Source organism: Microtus ochrogaster, chromosome 16, assembly GCF_000317375.1.
Source record: "Microtus ochrogaster isolate Prairie Vole_2 chromosome 16, MicOch1.0, whole genome shotgun sequence".
NCBI lineage: Eukaryota > Metazoa > Chordata > Mammalia > Rodentia > Cricetidae > Microtus > Microtus ochrogaster.
Window position 1 is genome coordinate 2,478,122 of NC_022018.1, and position 7,853 is coordinate 2,485,974.

At 37.2% G+C, this 7,853-nt stretch overlaps 1 protein-coding gene across 2 annotated transcripts in view; it reads left to right on the forward strand.

Annotated features, from left to right (window-relative positions):
- Slc39a12 (solute carrier family 39 member 12) overlaps positions 1-7,853 on the forward strand; it is a 95,607-nt gene that overhangs the window by 84,746 nt on the left and 3,008 nt on the right. The window contains exon 13 of one of the 2 annotated variants that reach the window (XR_003377550.1): positions 2,963-3,128. The exons of the other annotated variant lie outside the window; for it this stretch is intronic. The gene's annotated coding sequence lies outside the window, so the exon portion shown is untranslated. The remainder of the gene's footprint in view (positions 1-2,962; positions 3,129-7,853) is intronic. 2 annotated transcript variants of the gene reach the window in all.

Here is a 7,853-nt window from a genome sequence, read left to right on the forward strand (position 1 = left end):
TTTCCTTCCTATGCATCTCTCTTCCTCTGGGATGACTGCAGACTGACCCTTTCCTCTTCCCGGAATTCTCTTGTTCTTGTTGCCTGGCTTCTACTTTTTGTCTGACTTCTGGCCAATCAATGTTTTATTAAAATAATACAATATAAGTGACAGGGTATAATTCAATTGTCCCACAGCAGTATCTACCACCACCACCACGTTGTCTGATACAATAAGCCCTTTCAGATCTGAAAGAAATAGTAAATTATCTTTTTCTAGAAGTTTGACAATACATAAGTGTAATCACATTGGCTGTTATCCATCCACAGGAAGGGAAATTTTAAAGGCATGTGAAGTGGTCTTTATGTGCATGTTTGTTTTTAAACAAATGTTAGACAGTAAGCATTGCTTTAGGAACTCCTTTAGCCAGTAGCCTTTTAGATACCAGCCCACCTGGGCATGGGCTCTTATCCCATTAATGCTGATGTAACGTGTACACTCGCTCTCCCTTCTGGATGCTGCTTACAGTTCTTGTTTCCCTGTTGTACAGAGGACTGTGATCTGTGAGTCTACTCCTAAATAAATAACCCTTTATTATACTCAATTCTGAGCTAGTGTCTTTATAGCGTCATCTTCGAAGCATCACTGTCATTGTATTGGGAACTCACTGAGAATGTGTACCCAGCATTCATAACCCATTTTGGAAGCAAAATTAAGATTATTTGATGTTGATAGTTCTTTTCAGAAGAAAGAAGTATGAATCCGTTCTACCAACAACTTTGAAAGACTTCTGATCTTTCTGTAAACCAACAACAAATCAATTAAATATACTTTCTACAATTTCTACTGAGATACTAATATATCAAACCCACTCTGTAATGTAGGGAAACCAGGTCCTGGAAATGTTGATATTTTCTTGCTTACAACATGTCTTAGTTGCTCTTTTAAACCACATTGTGAATGCCTGAACACACTCACATGTGCACACTTTCCAGAGTATCCTTTTAAAAATAATTTTAATTAATAGATTGCTATGTTACTATGAATAGTTTATTCTGGTCATCTTAAACTATCAACTTGACTCAGACTACTGATGGCAATGTCTTAACTGAAGAATAGTGTGGATCAGATTTGTCTATGGGCATGTCTGTGAAGGATTGCTCATTAATGTAGACTGTCCTCACTCACTGTGGTTTGCACCATTCCTTTGGTAGGTAGTTCTGAACTGTATAGTTAGCTAAAAGTGCAAAAATTAATGTTCAACCTCCAAGCTCCTGCTTGAGCACTATACCTTGACTTCCCTCAAGGAGACTGTGCCCTGGAAGTGTTAGTCAAATAAACCACCTCCTACCCTACGCTGCTTTTGGAAAGAATGTTTTATCACAGCAACAGAAATAAAACCAGAATGGTAATTCTTTTAATATTATGAGATAAATCATTTTAGCTAAATCTACCTGAGACTAGATGGCAACATATGACTTAAATCATTACATGTAGATTGGACATATTTCTAGGAGTGGAATTGCTAGGCAGTATGGCAATTTGACAGTTAATTTTCTGGGGAATTGTCAGACTAGTTTCCTTTGTGACTGTGCCAATTTAGATGATTACAACAAACAGAAAAAAAAAGATTACAATTTTCTCATATCCTCACCTACATGTGTATTTTCACAAATGTAGTATTTATTTTTTAAAAGTGATTAGCTGTTATGGATTACATATTAGCACTTCTGCAAAATCAATACTTTAACTTTAATCCCTAGAATGATGATATTAGGAGGGATGGCTTTGATGGTAACAGATTGTGGATTCCCACCCAAAGGGGTCAGATCCCCTTAGATTGTTAGGATGCAAATGGAGCACTACACTTCATTTTTAGGTTTATGTGTATGTTTTGCCAGTTCATATGTATAGCACATGTATTGACAGCCTCGGAGGTTGGAGGGTAGCTTGAGTTGATGGGATCAGGTGTATGGAGCCTGCATAAAAGGCTTGGACTGAATGTCTCATAAGGAGAGAGTGAAGAGGTGCTCTCTAACCTATGTGAACATACAAGAGAAGGTAGAATTTCATAAACCAGGACTAACCATAGAATTCCACAGATTCTATAGGTGACCTGGTTTTGGATTTCTAAGGTTCCAGAGCTTCATGAAATACTGTTGAAGATGCCCAACCAGTTAGTATACTAGAGCTGCCCTAGATGACCCACAGAAGAGACAGTTTGCAGATGTTGATCTGTCTCCCTGCAGTTTTCACATGCCTTTCCCTAGAGAGGAGTGACTCTAGAGAGCATTTCCTGTGGTTATTAGCCATCTATATATCTTATTTGACAAGTTTCTATTCAAGTCGTCTGCATATTCCTGCTATTGAATTCTGAGCTCGTTACATATTCTGAGTACTGTCTTTTTCTGAACACGTGGTTTGCAAATATTTAACCATTCCATTGACTGTCTTTTAAGTCTGTACAAAGATTATTTTTTAATTTATAAAGACTACATTTTAATTTAATGTTTTTGAGAACTTCATATAGTAGTACAATTTTACATCATTTCCACACATTCTTTTTTCTCTCAAACTCTTCCACATACCCCCAACTACCTCTTAAATTATTGACCTTTCTTCTTTAGCTATCATTTTTTCACACACACGTACATGTACACATGCACATATATGTATCCTAATACATCTATTCAGTGTGGTTCACATGTGTATGTGTTTAGAGTTGACCACTTGTGATTGGAAAACCTTAAAGGGGTTTACCCCTACAGACTGGTTTTTCTTCTCCTAGCAGTCACTAACTGTCTATAGCTTTCCTTCTAGGGGTGGGATTGATAAGATTTCTTTATTTGTATTCCATGTCAACTGGTCTTGTTTTATAGGGGATCTTTAGGGAACAGATTTTTCAGATTTCCTTTCATATGTAGGATTTTGTAGCAGTCATTCTGTTCCTCTGGCTCTTTCAGTCTCTGTGTCTCACTTCTAGGGTGCACCTGAGCCCTGAGAGGAGGAGATTCACTGTAGATGTACTGGTTGGGTTTGGACACCCCCTGATCTCTTCTCTGTGTTTTAACCAATTGTGGATTTCTTCACTAGTCTCTCCCTGCTGCAAAATGAAGCTTCTTTGCTGAAAGTGAGCGCTATAATTCCCTGTGAGTACAAGGATAAATTTTGATTATGTTCACTTTACCTACTTTTCTCTTCTTGGAGTTTTATATTTATATATTCTTTTTAAAAAAATCAGTGATAAATCAGTTTTCATGAATCTTTCAAACTTGTTTTTAAGAATTTTGTAATTCTGAATCTCATATGCTTAGGCCTTTGTTCAATTTTGATTTAATATTTTGACTCAAAGTCTAAAGTTTATATTAGTTTTCACTGTGAGTCCTCTGTGTCCATGGATCTTGTAAATATATATGATGAGATGTGTCTATCAATGCCATGTTATATAGGAAACTTTTACCTCCCTAAATATATTCATGCTCTCTCTGCTTATCTTTTCTTTTATTCTAACATACAGAAACCACTTTTATCTTTTACTCTCTCTGTACTGCTGCCTTTTCCACATCATTATGTAGTTTTTTTAGTTGCTGGATTCAGAAGTGCACACCTAAGACACTGTTCGTGCTAACTGATAAAGCTGTGTCTATGGAATTTCACTGTCTGGGTCCAGCTAAGGAAAACAGACTCAGGTCCCCGGGGGAGTTGCTTTTGGAAGTGGGCATTATGAGCCTTTATGGAGAACTGCACAGGAGGATGGGAAGGACATAATATTTATAACACAATCACCATTTGAGATGCATTCAAGAAACTTCTTGCATAAGCATGGACGTACTGTGTCTGTATGGAAGCATATGTGTATCATGTACACATGCATGTGGAGACATGAAGTTGATGTTTGTTGTCTTCCTCTATCACACTCGATTTTACAAGAGTATAGTTTCTCTCTGAACCCAGAGCATAGCAACTGGATAGTCTAACTGGTTGTCTTACTGTGGGAATCCCCTGTCTTTGCTCCGTGAATTTCAAGATACGGGTAACAGCTACACCTACCCAGGTATTATGGGAGATCTGGGGAGCTGAACTCCAGTTCTTACCCTTGAATGGCAAGAACATTATCCACTGAGTCAGATTCCCAGTCTCCTATTGGTTTTCTTGTTGTTAGTTATCCTGATTAGCATAACTAAAATAAATCTCCAGAATAAATCAATAGATAAATGCAGGTAGTTCCAATTTGTACTTCTATGATAGCTAAGGATATCACGTACTATTTCATATAGCCATTTACACACACACACACACACACACACACACACACACACATTGAGAACTGTCTGTTCAGTTAATTCGCCCACTTATGGACTGAATGATTTAGAGCGTTCATCTTTGAGTTCTGTATCTTTTGCTCTCTCTTTCTCTGTATGCTTGTGTGTATGTTTGAGTATATATATATATATATATATATATATATACACATATATATATGCTTATGTGTGATGTGTGCATGTTTGCATATGTGTGTCTATGCACTCATGTACATACACTTGCTCTATATTATTTCCTAGGAGCAGAGTCTCTCGCAGAACTAGAACTATGCTGGCAGTCAGCAAGCACCACTGTACTCCATACAGTGCTAGGGTTGTGGTGTTTTAATGTAGGTGCTGGGAATTCAAATGTAAGTGTTCATGCTTATGTAGCAAGTATTCTTAACCAGAGTTCTTTGTGGATTCTGGTGACTAAGTCTCCATCAATGTGTATGGTTGGCAATGACTTCTTACTTTTCGGTTGACTGTTTCTCCACAGTCAGCTTCCTTGCTGTGCATAAGCTTTTTCATTTACACAGCTTCACTTGTCAATTCTTACCATTATTTCCTAAGTTATTGGAGCCTTTTCAGCAAGTCTTTACTGATACTTGTGTTTTCTCTTAGCAGTTACAGTAAAGTCTTTAATCCGTTTTGAATAGATAGTTTTTTTTTTATACAGTGATAGATCAGAACCTAGTTTCATTCTTCTACAGGTGGATGCAGTTTTCCTAGCACCATTTGTTAAAGAGGCCATCTTTTTTCTATTTATTTTTGGCATCACTGTTGAAAATTATGTGAGTTTATTTCTGGGGCCTTTTTTATATTTTATTTTTCATAAAGTTTTTATTTTGCCACTAACATACTCTTCTGTAGTCTACAGTATAATTTGCAACCAAATATTGTTTACTTCCAGTGCTGCTCTTTCTGCTGCTGACTGATCTGGTTGTTTGTGTGATCATTTATATTTTCATACACATTTTAGCTTTTTCCTAGTTCTGTGAAAAAGTCATTGGAAATTTTACAGAGATTGTATTTAATTGGTAGATCAGTTTTCATATTAAAGACATTATTTGTCTTGCCAATCCATAGGCTTGAGAAGTGTTTTGGTATCTCTTTCAGTTTCTTTCTTCATTGTTTTTAAAGTGTTCATTGTAAAGGTCCTTTATTTCCTTGTTTAGGCTTATTTAAAATTTAAGTTATTGTCAATGGGAATATTTCTCTGATTTCTTTCTTATAAGTTTGGTGTTTAGAAAAGTTACTAATTTTTTATGTAGATTTTGTATTTTGCTATTTTACTGTGTTCATCAGACCTAAGAGTTTTCTGGTTGAGACTATTGTATCTTTCAGTATATTATCACATCATCTTCTTTTCCTGTTTGTGTCATTTTGTATTTCTTAGCTCTAGCTACAATTTCAAACATTATATTAGGTGACTAGAAAGTAGATACCACTGTCTCAGTCTTGATTTTAGACTTAACACATTCGTTTTTCCTAGTATAATGTTGGAAGAGACAGCACTTTAGGAATTGCTATGTTAGGTAATATTCTTTTCTTCAATCCTTGTTTTTATTGCTATGATAAAGTACTGACCAAAACCAACTTGAAGGAGAAAAGAGTTTATTTGGATTATACTTCCATGTCACTGATGTGGGATGTCCTTCTTTATATGTGTTGCTTTTATTGGTCGATGAAAAAAGCTGTTTTGTCCAATGGACAGGCAGACTGTAACTTGGTGGGGAATCTGAAAGAAGAGACAGAGAAGGAAGACAGAATGAGAAGATGCCATGTAGCTGCTCAAGGAGTAACATGTCTCGCTGGTAAGCCACAACCTTGTGGCAATACACAGATTAGTAGAAATGGGCACATTTAATAATTAGAGCTAGCCAGTAAGAAACCTAAGCCATTGGTCAGACAAATGTGACTGATAAGAAGTCTTAGAGTGGTTATTTCATAAGCGGTTGCAGGAGCTAGTGAGCTGGACCTGGAGAGAAACCGGTCTAGGGAGCCAGCGGGATGGAGAGTACTGATAGTTGTATCTCACAGTCCAACTTTAAGGGACAACAGGACAGGAACTCAGCAGGAGCAGAAGCAGAGACCATGGGAGAATGCTGCTTACTGGCTTGCTCAGTTTGCTTCCTTATACAACCCAGGCCTTACCTAGAGGTAGCACTACCCACAGTGGTCTGGGCCCTCCCACACCAATCATCAATCAAGAAAATGCCTGAAATACATGCTTGTGGGCCAATCTAATGGAGGCAATTTCTCACTTTTCCTAGATGACTCTAGAGAAGCTAACTTGCATCAAGTTGATAAAATTAAAAAACAAACTAACAACAAATACAAAAAGCCATCTAGCACATATTCCTAGTATCATGTATCATAAAAGGATATTGAACATTGTCACCGGTCTTTTCTGCATCCATTTGAGATAATTATGTGATTTCAATACATAAATATATGCATTATTATATTACACTTAATGATTTGCATACGTTGAAACATCCTTGCATTTTGGGGATGAAGCTAATTTAATCATGGTATATGATTTTTTTAAATGTGTTGCTAAATTTGACTTACAAGTATTTTGTTGAGAATTTTGAATCTTACATCCATCAGGAAAATGATGTATATGCTTCTTTTTCATCCATCATTTGTTAATTATTTTAGAAATACATAGAGCTACTTTGGTAGTGTTCCTTCCTTCTCAACTATATGGGACTTTCTTTAAATTAAAATTGTATACATACACATTAGAATTTCATACATGAGTACTATATTTATATCATTTCCAATTTTCTCACTGCCTTTTTTCTCTCACTCCAATTCCTCCCAGGTCTTCTCCTCAAATTTATGAACTTTTTCTTAACAATTGCTATAGACATATATGTAAATACACATCTAAATAATCCACACTCACACATCCTGCCAAGCCCAGTTAATGTTGTTTGTATGTGTATGTGTTTATGGCTGACCACTTGGGATTGGATAAGCTGTCAGGGGGCTCATCCTTTGAGAAGAGTGATTCTCTTTCCTCAGCAACCATTAACTGCTTGTAGCTCTTCATTTAGGGATGGGACCCTGTGAGACTTCTCCCACTCATGCTGGCATGTAGTGACGGTCTCATTTAGGTGACCATATACTTGAGATTTCACTGGCGAAGCTTTCTTATCATTTGTAGATAACATGATGTCCCAATAGACCACATGGTCCTCTGTCTCTTACAGTCTCTGTGCCCCCTCTACCATGGTGTTCCCCAACCCTAGTCTAGGGGTTGTATTATTTTTTTTGTTTATTTTTATTTTTTTAATTTTTTTTGAGAAAAAGAAAAAAAAAGTTTCCGCCTCCTTCCAGCCTCCCATTTCCCTCCCTTTCCTCCCACCCTTTCCCCACTCCCCCACCCTTCTCCCCCTCCCCCCACTCCTCTTCCCCTCCCTCTCCAGTCCAAAGAGCAGTCAGGGTTCCCTGCCCTGTGGAAAGTCAAAGATCCTCCCCCCTCCATCCATGTCTAGGAAGGTGAACATCCAAACTGGCTAGGCTCCCACAAAGCCAGAACATGAAGTAGGATCAAAACCC